Consider the following 20,029-nt stretch of genomic DNA (forward strand, 5'->3'; position numbering starts at 1 on the left):
CCGTCACTGGATCCACAAGACTTTCCACCCACTGGCCTGTAATCGTTCTTTCTGCATTCGGCATCATTGCAAGTGCTGCTTGAGTGTGAAGAAGAATGTATAGGCTGGTAATGGACATATGGGCTAGTATCAAGTTTGTGGACTTGACATGGACTAGGCTGGGATGTTTTCTTAAGATACAATTACTCTTTGATATGAAGCTCTTGCTTATATACATGAGTGCCTCTGAATCTGTTTCTCCAGTCCACCCAGGCTAACACAAAGATAAACATGTAATGTAATGTACAGTTATATATATATTAGTTGGATATATATCACCCCCCCAAAATAAACCAAACTCAATGCTGAATAATAGTGACTCCCACGTGGGTTTCTAAGACTGTAATTGTGTAAGGGAGTAGAAAGCCCAGTTTTTCTTCCGCAGAGAGGATGGTAGTTTCAAACCTCCAATTTTTCAGATCCTAACTGGAATCTTAACCCCTACACCAGAAGGGCTCCTGAAATAATGTGTGTGTGTGTGTGTGTGTGTGTGTGTGTGTGTGTGTGTACAACCATTATGGCAGGGAGTAAACCTGGGCTCAAGAACAAGGCTTGAGAAGTTCCAAAGAGCTTTTCCCAAGTATGTGTCTACATTTCAAGAGCCAAAGAACCCTGAAAACTTTGCAACATCTCTAGGTCATTAAAACTGGAAACACCGGGGCTCATTCATCTGACTCTTGGAGAGATGTGTTTATAACCCAACATCATTCTTTCTATAAATGAGAATAAATGGGAAACATTCATTTTCTTTATTCCTCATTTATAATGCTGATGACTTTCATGCTTATATTCGCAATATTTGGCCTGTGCTTTGCTTCATCCTGGGATATGAATTGGGGTTTGGAAAAACATCTAGTTATTATTTGCCTTTAAAATAAGTAATGATCATCTGTCCCTAAACCAGACACCTTGTGTGCACATCCAGTATAAAATTAATGAAGATGAATATTTAAAACCCAATAGAAACTCAGAAAATTATATCCTTTATTTCTCTTTACACTTTGCTTAGGGCATTCAAGCGCGAGCGAACAGTTGGTCTGAATGACACAAACGGAGTGAAAAGAGGGGTTTCTCATCTGCCTTTGTTGTGGTGGCTGCTGTCTTTGATATGTGCACCAAGTGGGATTTGATCTGCTACCTCAGTTTCTCTCACGCTCAGCAACTGGAGCATGTAGACTAGATCTTTCTTCTTCATGAGAGTTGTCTGTGAGTTGTAGTCGACCTGCCCTCTCCTGCTAGGTGCCTTGAAGCATCCTCCCTCAATTTTGTCAATGACAGCATAACTCCAGACATTGTCAACACTCTACCGAGGGCTAGCAATAACCCCAGTTGAGAACTGTTGTATTAAATATACCTGGGACACTCTAGTTATATGTGGCATTAGTCATGGGTGAAATTAAGAGGAGCTAATCTTATGCACAAACAAATAAAAGTATTACCTGCTTGTCTACAGAGGTCTTCCTAGATGCTCCTATGCCAAATGCTTACCATACACCATTTGGTGCGAACTAATTAGAATACTGAAAGTACCTTAGAACAAACAAATCTGTCTTGGAACAAGTACAGCCAGAATGCTTTTTAGAGGCAAAGATGGCGAGACTTCGTCTCATGAACTTTGGACATATTGTCAGGAGAGACCAGTCCCTAGAGAAGGACATCATGTTTGGTAAAGTAGAGGGGCAGCAAAAAGAAGAAGGCCCCAAACAAGATAGATTGGTACAGTAGCTGCAACACAGGTTCAAACATAAGAACAGACAGCATTTTTTTCTTTTGTACATAGGGTTGCTATGAGTCAGAACTCAATCACTAGCTCCTAACAACCACCACCACAATAATAAGATAATTAAGCCACTTAAGTGGTAACCAAACATTCTAATGCTCAATAATAAAACTTAATCTGCAAGTACCCCTATTAAAGTTATCACAGTGCATGGATGGATGGATGGATGAATGGATGGCTAAATGGAGGGGTGGCTAGATGGATGGATAGCTAAAGACAGAAGATAGATATACATAGGTAGATAAAAACAGGTAGACAAATAAGTAGCTTAGAGAAATATAAATACAAGGGAACTACAAGGTCATAGGCAGGAAAAGGAGAAAGAAAGTGCAAAATAGATGGTGTTATGAGTTGAATAGTGCCCCCCTCCCCCTGAATATATCTCTACTAGAATGGCCCACAATTCACGGTGACTTGGCAGTTATGAATGGTGTAGTTTGGCAGTTGTGTAATGATGCAATCACCCTCATGATGAGATCTGATATGGTCAGCCAATAAGTTTTTTTTTAATCATTTTATTGGGGGCTGATACAACTCGTATCACAATCCATACATAGATCCATTGTGTCAAGCTCAATTGTACATTTGTTGCCATCATCATTCTCAAAACATATGCTTTCTACTTGAGCCCTTGGCATCAGCTCCTCATTTTCCCCTTCCCTCCTAACTCCTCCCTTCCTCATGAACCCTTGATAATTTAAAAATTATTATTATTTTTTCATATCTTACACTGTCTGACATCTCCTTTCACCCACTTTTCTGTTGCCCGTCCCACAGGGAGGAGGTTCTATGTAGATCATTGTAATCGGTTTCCCCTTTCTACCCCACCTTCCCTCCACCCTCCCAGTATCACCACTCTCACCACTGGTCCTGATGGGGTCATCTGTCCTGGATTCCCTGTGTTTCCAGTTCCTATCCATACCAGTGTACATCCTCTGGTCTAGCCAGATTTGTAAGGTAAAATTGAGATCATGATAGTGCGAGGGGGGGAGTTGGGGAGGAAGCATTTGGGAATGAGAGGAAAGTTGTATGTTTCATTGTTGCTACACTGCACCCTGACTGGCTCATCTCCTCCCTGTGACCCTTCTGTAAGGGGATGTGCAGTTGCCTACAGATGGGTCTTGTGTTCCCAATCTGCACTCCCCCTCATTCACAATGATTTGATTTTTTTGTTCTTTGATGCCTGATAGCTGATCCCTTCGAAACCTCGTGGTCACACAGGATGGTGTGCTTCTTCCATGTGGGCTTTGTTGCTTCTCAGCTAGATGGCTGCTTGTGTACCTTCAAGCCTTTAAGACCCCAGATGCTAAACCTTTCGATAGCCAGGCACCATCAGCTTTCTGCACCAATTTGCTTATGCACCCACTTTGTCTTCAGCGATCCTGTAGGGAAGGTGAGCATCATGGGATGCCAGTTTAATAGAACAAAGTATTCTAAAATTGAGGGATTACTTGAGTGGAGGCCCAGTGTCCACCTGCTACCTTAATACCAGACCTATAAATATATGCACATAGATCTATTTCCCCATCCTCAAATAAAAATATATTTACATATGTACATGCCTTTATTTACACATCTATAAATGCCATTTGCCTCCTAGTTCTTTCCTCTATTTCCTTTTACTTTCCTCTTGTCCCACTATCATGTTCAACCTTCATTTGGCTTTAGTAATTCCTCTTGTTTACCTTACCCTTATCAAGCCCTACCAGGCCTCCTACATCCTCCTCACCAAAAAATTAGGAAAACTTCAAGAATTTGCGTCATCCTTGCACAAAGGCCATGCTAATCTTCTCTGGATCGTTCCGGTTTTAGTATATGTACCGCTGAAGCAAGCATCAACCAATAAGTTTTAAGGGGATCAGCATGTAATGCAAAACTTTCATTTGGCCAAGCCATGAATTGATGTAAGGGGCATTTCCCTGCCACCATCCTTTTATCTTGCAAGAGATTAAAGGAGAAGCCAAAAGGGAAGGGGGCTCCTGACTACAACCAAGAAAGAGGAGCTGGGAGTGGAGCATTTCCTCTGGTCTCAGGAGTGCCTGTGCTGGGAACCTCCTAGAGAAGGAGGCGGAGAGATGCAAAACACGGGAAGGTCATCCAGGAGCCGAATCGCTAAGAGACAAGAACTTTCCTTGATCACTCTATAACTGACCGAGAAAATCTTCTCCTGGAAATGACCCTCTGAATCCAGACCTGTAGTTCAGAACAGTGGGAAAAGTTTGTAAAGCCATCCACTTGTGGTGTTTCTGTTGTAGTAGGATGATATAATTAAGCTAATGGGCTAAAGGAGCAGATGCTTTTTTAGATACCAGTTTTTGAAAGAGGGAACGTATCCTTAAATGGGTAGATTAGTGGGACAGCTAAGACATCTAAGAAAACGTTTGTAAAGAATGAACACCATTGAGAATTGAAGTGTTTAGGAAACCAGCTACCTAGCATCTAAGATTGCCATAAAATTTTGCCAGCACTGATATGGGATTGAGGCCTGTTTGTGTCCCTTCTTGGAGCATTAGGCAGGCTCTATACAGACAAGACAATCAGACCTCGTGACTATTAGGGAAGGAAGGAAACCCCGAGAGAGGGGCCAAAACAGGGAAGAAGAGGTTCAGAGGAACGAACACGACCTAATTTAGGACTTTCCTGAGATAGCCTTTAATTAACGCACAGATGCGCTGCTGAGGGAAACACACTCCGCTCTTTCCCTGATTATAATTAATGCTTCTGTCGAGGTGTCTAACCCAGGACCCAGTACAATTGGAAGCTGATAAATGAATGAATCAGTATCAGAGAGAAGCACCAGTTCTGTAAGTGCTCCGTGCCCTGCCAGTGTGTGAGCGTGTCTTGGGAATCAAGATGGGTTTGGGAAGAATGACATCTCATTATGGAAAATCATTCACACCTCTGTTTCTCCATCATCAGTGATGCGACTATTGTTCTTTCTTTTGCAGTCTTGAAGAATGAGCTCCAGGACTCAACTGTGCTTTGCTTTGGAGCCCCAGGTAAAAATTCTATAAAAACAGTTCTTGGGGGAGGATGGCTGCTGATTTAATGCATTTTCAAATTGCCAGGCTATAAATATTCTCACTAGAACCAATTTCAAGAGTCTACTTTCAAGCTCCCTTGGTGGTTGGCAGCATTCAATTCCTTACAGTTGTAGAGCTGAAGGTTTCGGGGTTCTTGCTGTTTTCTGGAGGCTACTCTTACCCTGCAACATTACACATATGGCTCCCTCCATGCACAGTGTACAAAATGGGGACTTAGTTCTTCAAGACCTGCTTAAGAGCCAAAGTGAGTCTGCTTGCTAGACAGAGTCTGCCACAGCCTAACAACCATGGGAGTGAATATTCACCACCTTCATTCATCCTATTAGCAACAAGTCATAGATGCTACCCTTAAAGGGGAGGTGCCCTGAAATGAAATTACTTGGTATACTCTTATCCATAGTCTTTGCAACTCCCACAAAATGACTGGGGGGATCATGCAAAGAAGATATTCAAGACTGTAACCCTGGGACTAGTCAGTTTTGCCAGTCTGCCGGCATAAAAGTGAGCCATCTCACTAGAACCTTCATGCCCTCTGGCAAGACTGTAAAATAATGCAACCACTGTGGAAAGTGGTATCATAACTCCTCAAACAATTGGGAATATTCTCCTTGGTTTATACTCTAAAGAAATAAAGGACACAATATGAGCAATAGCAAGAAGATGGAGACAAGCTAAATACACAACAGTGGAAGACTGGATAAACTTTGGTACAGACACATAATAGGATACTGTATGCCATTAAAGAGTAATGATGACATTATGAAGCATCTCATGATATGGGTGGATTTGAGGACATTGTGCTGAGGGAAGTTAGTCAATCACAAAAGGACAAGTACTGAATGAGACCACTGTTATATAAAGTAATAAAGATAAAGGTTTTATACCGAAAGGGTAAATGAAGTGAGGCATCTTAGTAGTAGGAAGAGAGAAATCCCTTGAATATCAAGAAAGAAGAGCTACTAGTGGAGTGTGTACCAGATATCTGCTCGAAGTGGCAGAGGTACCAGAGACATTTACAGTCCACAGTACTGAGACCAGGAGAGAGAGCAGTAGTGAGTACCTTCAGGCAGAAGCTTGGGGTGCAGAATGGGGTTCTGTGAAGCATTGGTGAGTGCTAAAGGAGCTTTGGAACACTTGTCCAAGCAGGGCAGAGGCTAAGGTTTACAGCTGAGGACTATGGGGAGACATGGCTGCTGCCAAGGCCGAGAAGAGCTGTTGGCATGCACCAGGGACTGTATCCTTAATGTTTTCTAAGTGTGACTTGTGGTAACCTTTTAGCTTCTCTAATAAGCCTCCGAGATCATGAGTTCTAGGTGGCTTATTGAACCAAATAGAGAAGGAGAGAACCATGGGAGGGGTGGCTGCTGTCAGAAGGAGGTAAAGAAAGGCAGAGGGTGGAGGCAGCTGTCTTCTGCCTTGCGGCAATCATCCTTAGGTAGATGAAGAGCTGGATTCTCCCTCCCACTAGTAAAGCTGGAGGAGGTCATAGTGTCCTGAAGCCATTGTCCTCAGGAAGGGATTCCACAAAAGTATGAACACAGGCGGTAGTGACCCTGGGGATTGCCTTCTGATCTATTCACCACAGAAGGGAATAAAAAATTTCTTAAAGATTTTGTAGCAATTCTGTCTGCACAACTCCCCTGAAGCTGTTGAGAAAACCATCACTTAACCACAATCTTGCTAATTCCCAATTGGATGGAGAAGCCAAGGGGAAACAACTCAACTGCAGGGCTGTTTTCCCTTTTTCCTAAGCAGCTGGTAGCACTGCATGAGTCTCTAGGCCAGAGAGCATCTGGATTCTGTCTTATTCATTACGTTTTACCTCCTGCCTAAATACGGTATTCAATAAACATACACCGAATTAATTATGGAAGAGTAAGGCTAATTCCTTCCTAAAGCCCCTAGATTTGAAACTCTGCAGTGTAGACCCTGAAATTCTTGACATGTTGTCTCCTGAAATCACGGTGTCACACCCTGTCCCCCTGCCCCAGCCAATCCCTTCAGGGACAAATCTTTTTAGCTTGATACATGTACATGGCCATCCTCATCTGTTTCTTCTTTTATCATGAAGGGTCACACACATAATTTTCTGCCTGAAAATCTGATTTATCCTCCCCACATCCACTCTGGCCAATTTCTTTTGGATTCTCCTTAGAATTATGCTTGGACCTCATTGAAAGTAGGTTTAGTCCATCCTGCTGGTATGCTCCCTAGACCTTGCCCTTAGCCACTGCTTGACTAAGCACAAAATGTTTCCTTCATCGGGTAAATTTAATTAAGAGGCCAGTCTCTTAGCTGGGCTAATTATCCTGAGCCAAAGGCTAAAAATAGAGGGGGGGAAAATCCTGCCAGCCAGGGAGGCAAATGAGAGTCACATTCTGAACCTCTCTGCACAGTGACCCCTTTGCCAAGAAGAAAGCAGTCTCCATTTCTTACCACTTAGACGACGTTGAAGGTTAACACCTGTCCCTCCTTTGGATCCTGTAGTGGAGCTATTTGATCTAGTTACTCAAGTTGAATTGTTCCTTCCCTTCTTTGCCCTTGATTTCTCAGCAGGGCTACAAATGAAGATGTGTACTGGCTTGGGGCCCACCAAGACTTCTGCACTGCTTTCTACTTATTCTCACAATGGGCATGGGTAACATCTTGTACCTTCTGTTGTATATGGTTAATCTTAGTTTGGTAGTGTTGCCATTGCAAACAATGCAAGATGTGGGTGGCTTTAAAGAACAGAATTTTGAAAATTTCCCCCCCTCATAGTTCTAGAGGCTGAAAAAGTCCTGTTCAAGGTCTCAATCGGGTTGGGTCCTTCCGTGCACCTCTCATATTTTCTGGCATCTGTCACCAATCCTTGACATTTTCCCCCTTTGTATATGGGAAAAGGATGATGATGAGAGTTGCAGAACATGATGGATGATATCAAAGTCATTGTATTGTGCATGTAAAATGATTGAATTGGGCAAATGCTTTGCTCTACATATTTTACCACCATTTTAAAAATTGCAGTGGCATTTATTCAACAATTGTTATAGCATATTGACCAGGTGTGCAGGGCCCACAACAGTGAATACGACAGAGATTCTTTCCTCACCGAATTGATAATGTAATGAAGAAAGAAATTGCAGCCATAAAGTGCAATGAACAAATGAGGAAAACCCCTGCCTGCCGCAAAGAACATGGGCCTTCATATGACTTCTGCCTTCCCTTTGTGTGTCTGTCTCTGTTTTGCTATTTGTATAAATGATTAGGTTTAGGATCTACCCTACTCTATTCTGATTTAATTAACAGAACAACAAGAATACTTCTATGCCTAAACAGGATCAAAACATAGGTTCAGGAGTTAGGATTTCAATATAACTTTTTAGGGTACACAACTCAATCCATAACATTGAGTATTTCATCAATTTAAAAATGATGGGCTTTATAAGAGTCTTCAAAGTGGCTCTTCCCCCAAATGAAGGTAAAGGGAATCAACCAATTACATGGCTTGCTGAGAATCATGTGGTAAATTACTCTTTCCTTTTTTTTCATTTTCAGTAGTATTTTAATCTGTTAATATAGTCACAATCTTATGATGGGAAGATGAGATACAAGGAAAATATTTCATCTAAGAAATAAATTTAATTTACACTAAGAATGATCAAGTTGATTATAGTTTCCAAACTATGGTAAGTAAAATCTCCCTGATCTTATTGCTTTTAAATCAATAATCCTCAATTACTCATATTGAGTACGTGCCATATTGCCTGAGGTGTCCCTATATCTAAATGATTTTTTTACTTATTTGGGGGGGCTCATACAACTCTTATCACAATCCATACATACATCAATTATGAAAAGCACATTTGTACATTCATTATCCTCATCATCCTCAAAACATTTGGTCTCCACTTAAGCCCCTGGAATCAGCTCCTCATTTCCCCCCCTCCCTTCCTGCTACTCTCTCCCTCATGAACCCTTGATAATTTATAAATTATTATTTTGTCATATCTTACACTGTCCGACGTCTCCCTTCACTCACTTTTCTGTTGTCCATTGCCCAAGGAGGAGGTTATATGTAGATCCCTGTACTTGGTTCCCCATTTCTACCCAGCCCTCCCTCTATCCTTCCAGTGTTGCCACTCTCCATGTGGTGAATTTTTCATGAATACATTTAGATTAAACATTAAAACTTCGAGTCCTTAGGTCGTTCAAAGAATTAACACACTTGAATGCTAAATGAAAGATAGACCATTCAAGATTTTTCAGAAGCACCTCAGAATGAAGACATGGTCATTTGATTCTGAAATATCAGCCATTGAGAGCCTATAGAACACTATTCGCCTCCAACATACATGGTGTGGCCCTGAGTCAGAATGGATTCAGTAACATCCAGTATCTTGATAATTGGTTTATGGAAAGTAACAATGGCACTCAGATTTCATGTACCTAAATCATGATTGATGAAAGAACAGGCCACTGAGGGTCATCAGAAGAAGCTAAGAAAGGCTATGGAGACTATGTGCATAGAGAGCCCTTTCTACCAAGGACAAAGTGTGCCCACCTGGATCCTGCATGCTTCATCACCTTTCTTATCTTTCCAGAGCACATGCTTTTGTGCACTTCTTCATGCACAACCTCTGCTTCTCCAGTGGCTAATCTGCTCGTGGCTTCATTGGTCCACATGCCACCACTGATCTTGTTTCTTCCTCAACTTGAAACTCTCATAGTCACTTCCCTACCAATCACACCCTGACAATTTCTATTCTCTGTGCACCCATCTTTATAAGAGCTTTCATGTATGGAATGCCGAGGAAGTGTCCTGCATTGTTCTTGGTGTGAATCCTATTGCACTGACTGTAATTTGATCACCACCCAAACCCTGAGGCATCAATGCTACCGTCTCTATTTTGTTTACTCCTGTGAGGAACAGAAGGTGTAAAAGGACTTGCCTATGCCTATTCTGTTATAAAGTGTGAGGCCAAGATTTGAAGTCAAGACTGTTTGACTCCAGAATCAATGTAATTGCATACCAATATACATGAGATTTTTCAAACATTAGTGATTTCAGGTGTCCCTATGTGTTACAAGGTAGGAAGTATCCTGAGCCATAGGGTCTTACTGATTATAATCTTTACAGAAGCAGGTCCCCAGGCCTTTCTTCCATACAACTTCTGGATGGGTTCAACTCACCAACATTCAGAATGGTTCTCGAGCGATGAAGTACACTGGACTCCATAGCTATCAATTTGATCGACAAGCTATTGATTTCAGACACTGTCTTTTGGGGTCTCTAAGGACAGATATGCATACATCAGATAATGATTCCTTATTTATGTCTGGAGAAGAGAATGCATCAAATTCACTACATGCAGGGACTGCCACAATGGGTGTGAGCACAGGAATGCTTATGAAGAGGGCACAGGACTGGGCGACCTTACGCTTGGCTGTCCACAGGACCGCTACGGGTCCAAACCAACTTGGTGCACCTAACAACAACCACCCACAATTCTTCAGTCTTTGTTTTAGAGCATACATACACATACTCGTGTCCATAAATATATGTACATATGTTTAGTACCCATCACCCTTCTGCCAGTTTGTCAGACTGTGGTGACTTGTGAATCACTATAAAACTGGAAGCTATTCTACTAGTATTTCAAAGAACACAAGGCTCATCCATAGTGGACAGGTTTAAGTGGGCTTCCAGACTAAGAAAAACTAGGAAGAAAGACCGATTTATCTACGTCCGAAAATTAACTAAGGACAACCTCATTGATATAGTTAAAGTTTATTGTGCCAACCTAGCCAATAAACACGTGTGGGGTTAATTGAAAGGCGGAGAGATAAATTGGCTTGGTGAGCCTCACCTTTCTAGTTCTCAGGTCTCTTGCTTTGTGACGGTCAGATCAGGGTGCAGCTGCCTTAGCCAGTCCTCTGCTTCAGCTGGCAAGGCTGACTTCCTGCAAGACATCCCTGAGGAGAAGCCACATGGACCTATCCCAATGCAACCCTGGGTGCTGGGGCAGCCGTGTCGAGATGCTTACACATTCACTGACTTGGCTTTCCTCCTGCAGTTGGCAACATTGCGTGTGTTTTGTGACATGGAGGAGGACTTTGTGGATTAGTGTCGGACATGTGGGCTAAGGTTGGACTTGTGGGCTTGGGCAGCACCAGGTTGGGATGTTTTCTTGATGTGTACTTACCCTTAATATAAAACTCTCTCTTATACATACGAGTTTCTGTGGATTTGTTTCTCTAATGTACCCAGACTACATACACATAGATCACCATATACTCCCAGAAGATGAGGCCTCTGGGTTGGAAGACACTCAAAATACACAGTGAGTACAACGATGGACTCGAAGACATTGAGGACCATGAAGATGGTACGGGCATCATTTCCTTCTGTTGTTCATAAGGTTGCCCTGAGTTAGAGACCACTCAACAGAAACTAACAACAACTATGTGTAATACACTTCATATTTTGAACAGGCAAAGAACCACTAAAATGAATAAATTCCTCTTTGCAGTCAGAAACTCAGACCATCAGGTTCCCCATCCGCCTTGATCTCAAGCCAAGCTGATGTCACAGAGACCATTTGTTTTGGTTTGTCTGGTACTTGACAGCTCACACCCTTTCCCAGGATGCAGAGAAATGAAAGAGATGGTTTGCTGGTTTCTCTCCAGCACTCCGATCTAATTGGCATGGTATACAGTTGAAAGGTTTTGAGATTTATTTGAAGCTAACTTTTCTTTTTTCCTTTCACTTCTGAGTTTCTCTCCCCTGTTTCCCATTTCCAGTATAATTTTTTTTGGTATACCTCTAAGTAGTCCGTTGTGAATTTACACTGGATGTTTCCTGTTCTTTGTGTTGTTTCTAAAGAAATTGCAATTTTCTGGGCTCTAATTAAAGTGCCCCACAGGATCGTCTAGTTTTCTTCTGCTTCGCGTAATATTGTGAAATTTTTTTCTATTGTGTTTTCTGCTCCTCTTTATAGACACTGGATTCTCCTCTGCTATGTTCCCTGAAATGCCCATAAGAACCATAGATGTATGCATGTTTATTAAACTTTCCAAAGTTTTAAGCACAAATATTAGATTCTTACCCTACTCATCAGTCCAACACTAAACATATGGGGATGATTACATATACTCCACTAATATGATGAACCAATAAATAAGGATTAGATAGTGTCTCAGTCTGGGTTCTCTAAAAGAACAAAACCAGTGAGAATATATGTTGTTGTCAAGTGTCATTGAATTGGCTCTGTGTGTGTGTGTGTGTGTGTGTGTGTGTGTGTGTGTCAGAGAGAGAGAGAGAGAGAGAGAGAGAGAGAGAGATTTCGAGGAAATGACTCATACAGCTATGGAAACCGGCAGATTCCAAAATTATGGTCAAGTTTCTAACTAGAGGCTTCTTCTCTTGACTCTCATGGTTGCAGGAACTGATGAATCCAACCTCAGGTCAGATGGCAGGCTGCTGATTAATGGGGTACAGGAGTTTGCAAACCCCCGAATTTTCAGTTTAGACTGTAGGTTATTGGCTTATATCTGAAGAACCAGAGGATGCTAAGCTGGATGCAGGAGCAAGAGAGTGTGGGTTTTGCCAGATTAACCATATATTGTGTTTGCAGGTCACTCTGCAAAGGAAATGGACTTTCAATTGATTGGTTTTCCACTAATTTGCTTTTCAATTGACTGATTGTTTACATCAAGTCAGAAAATGGGGGGTGATTATGTTATGTTACATTATGGAAAAGCAATCACTTCAATGTCTGTAAAATCACTGAGAATTATAGACTAGCCAAGTTGGCACATGGCACTAATTGCCACAGGGAATTTTGCTAACATCTCCTACTAAAGGTGGTATATTTAGACAAATATTATTGAAAGTACTCTGATTTATCTTATTAAAAAGTAATGATGAATGTTTTCTGCTCTCAGATGGATGTGGTGGGGAAGGAAGGCCAACAGTACCACTGTAAAAAGCAAACAAAGAAAAAGGGGGAAAAAAGAGCTTGCTAGATTGCAAAGCCCATTTTTATAAAAAAACAGATATTGGTAGAAGCAACAGACTACAATTAAAGTCCTACAGACAGAAGAGGCCCTCCTAGGAGAAATAAGGGCTGGTTGTCTTTTTCTCTTTGCATATGTGGTGCAATGAATCACTTTTATATGACTTTCCAGACTATGTTTGCATAACTCTCACAGAATGATTGAGTGGGGCACAATCTTACACAGTGTTAGTGGATTTAATATGCAAATAGTGGCTTGAAAATCCATGCAACAGGATTGAGCTCTTGTAACCCTGGGAGGGAATTGGCTGCTTTTGTTACCCTGGTGGACTTCAATCAGGGCTCATCCCACAGTGGTTTTGAGGAGCTTTTACTACCATCAAGAAAGTTCTGGAGTCGAAAGTGTTCTTTGGACCTGTGGACCCTGTGCTCAGGACATCCTAGACCCAGAAGAGAGAGCTCTAAACCTGAATGTGAAGAGACAGGGGGTTCATGGAGACAGAGACAGCGATGGTGGGGTTCTCAGGCCATGGACGCAGAGATGAGTGCCTCGACTGGGAGACCTGCCTGCTGCCAGTGGCTTAGTGGACACATGTTGGGCTGCTGAAGACAAGGCCAGCAGTTTGAAACTACCAGCTACACCAGGGGAAAAGATGTATCTGGCTGCTGCTTGCAAGATGCACAGCCTCTGAAACTGTAAGAACAGAACTGTCTTGTCCTATATGATTGTTGTGAGTCAGAATTGACTTGATGTAAATGGGGTTGTATTTGTTCTCTAAGAGACGTACCACTTTCCCTTGCAGAACAGAGGCCTGAGTGTGCTCTATGCACTTCTCGAACTGACTGGTCTGTGTACACACACACACACACAGTAACTTGGTGGTAAACACACAGGCTCAAGGGCTGTGTGAACCTGAGTAGCATGGTGACAAGAGAGAGAATCATGCAGGACACAGCAGCATGGTGGGAACCAGCAGCAGAGGCCTAGCAAGGAGGTCTTGTGCAGTGGCCCTCAACCCTACCCATTCCAGTGAAGCAGAATCCAGAGAGACCCAGTAGCAGAGCAAAAGGCTCAGACTAGGCAACATGGCAGTGACAGGAAACGCACTTTCAGGTGTGCTGACCCGGTGCCATAGGCTATGCACAGGTAAATTTGGGAAGATTACGTAGTTCCCTTTTCAGAGTCTGTTATTGCTGCTATTTGCTTTCTCTAAATAACAAAATGACTTTCATTTGGCTAATATCATGCCATGTGTTCAGTTCAATCACAGATGACTAAAGCACCCAAAGGGTGGTTGTTGCCTGTGCCCCGTTGCCTAGAAGTCTTACGGTTGCTTGGGAGTTTGAGGCACAGCCTGTCTGCGTGAGCAATGCAGATAGACAGATCCCATAGAATACTTGGTGAGTCTGGGCATGGACTAGGGATGAAGATTGGGCTAAACAGAGAAAGGCTATTGGTAAAGCGTTGCAGATCACTTAGTAGAATGAGGGGCCTGAAGCTAATGTATCTATGTGTGAAACGTGTGTGAGTCCTACCGTAGTGCTAGACACTGGAAAACCTAGACCTGACGCTCAGTGAAACCTTAGCAAAGTTCCCTTAGAGGTGGAAGCCTGTTACAAGCATAAAATGTCCTCCTCGCAAGTCATTAGCCGTAGTCTGACCTGCAAGAGAGGAGAAGCTGAAGAGCTAAGCTCAAAAACCTGGAAGACAAAACATGTCTGGTTGTTGGGGGGAGTCATCCCTGGTTGATACACATAAAAACATAATTAAATTGTCTCCAGGCATTGGGCTGCTCCACGCAAGCTCAGCAGTTTGAAACCTCCAGTGCCACCACGGGAGAAAGGGCGACTGTCTTGGCAGCCCAGTTCTACTCGGTCCCATTGGCCCCATTGGATCGCTGTGAATCTAAATTGACTTGATAGCAGTGAAATCTACTTTTGGAAGTCTACTTTAAGAGACAGCATCTGTGTATATTTGTGTGTGTGTCTTTCTCTTCCTCTCTTTCCTTCTGTTTTGTCCCTTCACACACAAAACCAGTTGCTGCCAAATTGATCCAGTTCGTGACAACTCTGAAGAAGGATCAGTGCATTTGAAGTGTGGTGCTGGACAAGAACATTGAAAGGACCATGCATCAATAAAATGACAAACGGATTTGTCTTGGAAGCAGTCCGGCCACAGTGCTTCTTAGAGGCAAGGATGTCAAGACTTCACTTTATATATTTGGAGAAGTTGTCACGAGAGACCAGTCCCTGGAGAAGGACACCATGCTCCGTATGGTGGACGGGCACCAAAGGAGGGAAAGGCCCACAATGAGAAGGGTTGACACAGTGGCTGCAGCAATGACTCAGGCACAGGCACAACTGTGAGGGTGGGGCAGAACCGGTCAGTGTTTCATCGTGCTGTACACAGGATCCCACAGCATTTCAGGGGGTTGTTGCCGGGTGTCATCAGGATGGTTCCATCTCACGGAGACCCAACAGTCAACAGAGCAAAATATGTCCGGTTCTGTAATATCTTCACAATTGTTATGTCAGGTTGAAATGAGAAATTCTGGATATGGTATATGAAGTAAGAAAGTTGGTTAAATGATGTTTTTAACCACACTTTTATGAGCGTGAAAAGGAGCCAAGTTTGGAGCCAATCAGCCACAGAGGAGCATGTCTTTCTTGGGCATCTTGGGGCTGGTGCCTGGAAGTTTTGTGGGGCCCTGGATGGGACCCCCCAAGGGCAGCTCAGAAGTGGGGTGAGTGGCACAGCACTGGTCCTGACACCTTGCTTGGTTGGCACTGTTTGAATGTAGCGCAAGTGAACACACTCAGTACGAGTGTTCTAAACATTAACTTCCCAGGAAGTGAGTTAACAACAATAAAAGCCCTTCCTTGAGTTAAAAAAAAAAAGATAATCAATCTCATTATAAAGCAATGATAAAAAGGTTGTTGGAAAAAAAAAGGTTGTTGGTGCATTATGTGACAGCATGAGTAGAAATAAAAATATATGACAATTTTAGTACAGAGAAGATAGTTAAAATTTTGTAAGAATATCCTATTGTTATGGAGGTAGTAAAAGTAAATACTTCTCCTTGGGGTTCTCTTTTCAGCCAAATAATAGACTTATAAAATGAAAAATCCTTCAGGAGCTTACTCCTCAGAACAGTCACCCATAGGAGACCAAGGAACATCATGTACACAGTAACAAAGCTCAGAGGGAAGGGGGAAGCAGGAAAGAAGGATAAATAAAAATTGAGAACCTAAGGAGAAAGTCACAAGAGCGCTGTTACAATGAGGAGATTACAACTAATGTTGTGAAACAACAACAAAACCGTATAAATTGTTGGGTGGAAAATTAATTAGCTCCATAAACTGGTGCAAATAACAATATATTTTAAATATATAAATAAAATACGTCAAATTATAAATACATACACATGATATAAATATGTACATACTGATGTTGGTTGCCACCACTTCTCTGTCAGTTTACTGTTCCATGGTAGTTTGTGTGTTGCTATGATGCGATGTCATTGGTATTTCAAATATCAAGAGGGCAACTCAAAGTTAACAGTTTTCAGTATAGTTTACAGGCTAAAGACAGATTATGAAGAAGGAATAACTGAAGAATGAGCCACTGAAAACATTATGAATAGCATCAGAACACTGTAAGAAACGAACAACCTCTTGAATAGCAGTGGAATATTGTCGGATGCAGTGCCAGAACACTGAGATCCTGCGATCCATTTTCTCAGATCACAATGCTATAAATGTACAATAGAAAGAATAGGAACACAAACACAAACACAAGGAGACTGAACAACATACTACTTACAAACAACAGTATAATGGATCAAATAAGGGATGAAATTAAGAAATGCTTTGAAAAATATGAGAATAATAACACATCATACCAGAACCATTGGAACATGTCAAGGGGCAATTGATAGCATTCAAACCACACATGGAAAAATAAAAGCAATCCAAAAGCAGCATCTTAACAACAATACTTCCAACAACTACAACAGGGCAACAACATAAACCCTCCAACAACAGGAGGAGCGAAACCAAAAGATTAGAGGAGACACAAAGAAGTGATGGGGGGAAAAACTGGAAAAAAATCAACAGGACAAGAAGTTGTTTTTTTGAAAGGATTAACAAAATTGACAAATGGCTGGAAATTTAACAAAGGAAAAGGAAGATGAGAAGGCAGATGTTTAGATTGAGAGATGAAACAGGTGACATCACAACAGGTCTGAATGAAATAAAAAGAATAATACAATATTATGAAAGTTTGTGTTCCAACAAATTGGATAATCTAGAAAAAACACCTGGGAATATACTACCCACCCAAATTCACACAGATGAAGGTAGATGACCCCAACAGCACCGTAACCAAAGAGGAAACAGAGATAGAAAGCCATCAAGAAACTTCCGACCAAGACCGCCCAGGACTAAATGGCTTCACAGTGGAATTCTACCAAGCATGCGGGGAAGAGATGTTACCAATTCTGCACAAACCACTCCAGAATATAGACATGGGCAGCAAACTCCAAAACTCATTCTCAGCATATCCCTGATTCCCAAACCAAGAAAAGACCCCCAAAGACAGAAGACCAATATCCCTCATGAACCGAGATGCAAAAATTCTCAACAAAATTCTGGCAAATAGAATCTAACAACCTATCAAAAAAATAACTCATCATGACCAAGTGGGATTCATATGAGGGATATAAGAATGGTTCAACATTCCCAAAGCAATCAATGCAATCCACCAAATAAAGAAGATAATGAATCAGAACCACACGATTCTATCAATAGATACAGAAGAAGCATTTGACAACATCCCAACCCCACTCCTAATGAAAACACTCAAGACAGGAATAGGAGGAAACTCCTCAACGCTGTATGAAAAACTAATGGCCAGCATCACACTCAATGGGGAAACTGAAAACATTTCTCCTGGTAATGGGAACTATACAAGGTGGGGGGGTGGGGGGGGGTGCTGAAATCATCGCTTGTATTCTACATTGTTCTGAAAGTCTTAACTAGAACCATTAGACAGCAAAGAGAAGTCACAGAAATACAACTGGGCAAAAAAGAAGTGAAGCCTTCGCTATTTGCAGATGATATGATTTCATACATAGAGAATGCCAAAGAGTCCACACAAAGACTGTTGGAAACAATTAAATGAGGGATTTGGTAAAGTAACAGGATATAAGATTAACAAGCTGAAATTAATTGGATTCCTATACACCAGCAGAGAGAGTCCTGAAAAAGACCCCTAGGAAGCAATACCATTTACACACAAAAGAGGAAATACCTCAGACCGGTACAAAGAAAACTTCCGAGCATTACTACAAGAAACCCAGAGACCTACACAAATGGAAGAATATCCTGTGTTCGTGGATTGGAAGACTTATTATTGTGAAAATGTCGATACCACCTAAAGCAATCTACAAATACAACACAATTCCAAGCCAAACCACAACGTCATTATTTTTTAAATAAATGAAAAAAAAACCCACACACAAAAAAACAAAAACAGAAAACAGTTAGCAATATCATATGAAGAAGGCCCAGGACAATCAAAGGACTTCTCAAAAAGAAGAACCAATTAGGAGCTCTTTCACTACTTGACCCCATACCCCATTACACAGCCACAGGCAAAATAACCTGTAAAATTATAGCCACATAGACCAATGAAATATGATAGAATGTCCAGAAATAAAAGCATCTTGCTGCCGACGACTGATTTCTGACAAAGGACTAAAAAACATTAAATGAGAATGAGGCATTCTCTTCAACAGATGGTGTTGGAATTGTATCTTCATCTACAGAAGAATGAAACAGGAGCCACACCTCACCCTATGCACGAAATCAAACTCAAGATGAACCAGAGACCTAAATATAAACCCCAGAACTATAAAGATCATCAATGAGAAAATTGGAATAAACTTAAAAGCCTATAGTCAGGCATACGTAGATAACCAAATATAATAAATGAGGCACACACAGTAGAAGACAAAATAGATGACTGGGGCCTATTAAAAATAAAGAACTTATGCACATTAAAATACTTCATCAAAAGAGTTAAATGAGAAGTCACAGATTGGGAAAATGACATAATGGACAAATGAATAATTACTAAAATCTATAGAATTCTACAATACCTCAATAATTAAAAGGTGGGCAAAGGACTTGAATAGAAAATTCACAAAGGATGCCACTCTCATGGCTAACAGACACATGAGAAAATGTTCGTGTTCACTAGCCATCTGGGAAATGCAAATCAAAGCACTGAAGAAATATGATAGCCCAATGAGAAAAGAGAGAACAACTGGTAGAGAGGCTGTGGAGAGATTGGAACACTTACACACTGCCAGTGGGCTTGTAAATATGTACAGCCATCGTGGACAGTTATGAAGAGATACTTAAAATAACTGGCAATAGAAATACCATATGACCCAGCTATATTTTTGCTGGGCGTAGATCCCAGATAAATAAGAGACAGAACATGAATAAATATGTGCTATCTCCTGTTCATTGCAGCACAGTTTACAAGAGCAAAAAGATGGAAGCAGCCCAAATTCCCAACAGTAGAAGCATACAAGCAAAAGGCTAAATAGGGGTTCAATATTGAAACTTAGTTGAGGGAAAGCTATTGTGGATATATTAAAATTAGAAATACTCACCACCAAATTAATAACTAATATTAAAGACAAAAAGACATCTATCATCATAATAAAAGGACCAAATCTGCCAGAAGACATAACTGCCCTGAATTTAAGTGCACTTAATAATATAGCTAAATCATCTAACAGCAAACATTCACCGAACCTAAAGAAGAAATCGTGAAGTCTACTCTCATATTTGGGGATTTTCCAAGGCTTTCCTTGTAAATAATAGAATATAGAATACAGAGAGAAAAAATAATGAAGAGGAAGAAGAAAATGATATAATAAATAAAATTGATGCAGTTAATCCATATAGAACACTAGTCCTGACATACAAAACAGATATTTTTCATTTTCACAAGAAATTGTTATCAAAACTTTAACAAGACAGGTGCTATTGTGTTGGTTTTGATGCATTCCAACCCTCCGTACAACAAAGAAGCACTGCCCAGTCCTACACCATCTGCACAATCGCTGTGGCGCTCAGGCCCATTGTTTTCAGCC

The 20,029-nt window shown here is 41.3% G+C and overlaps 1 pseudogene; it reads right to left on the reverse strand.

Annotated features, from left to right (window-relative positions):
• Positions 1-3,550: 3,550 nt before the first annotated feature.
• LOC115873605 lies at positions 3,551-3,651 on the reverse strand (annotated as a pseudogene).
• Between the last annotated feature and the right edge of the window lie 16,378 nt (positions 3,652-20,029).

This window comes from Echinops telfairi, unplaced genomic scaffold, assembly GCF_000313985.2.
Source record: "Echinops telfairi isolate 266 unplaced genomic scaffold, ASM31398v2 ScPeMD7_7469;HRSCAF=8507_0, whole genome shotgun sequence".
Lineage (NCBI taxonomy): Eukaryota > Metazoa > Chordata > Mammalia > Afrosoricida > Tenrecidae > Echinops > Echinops telfairi.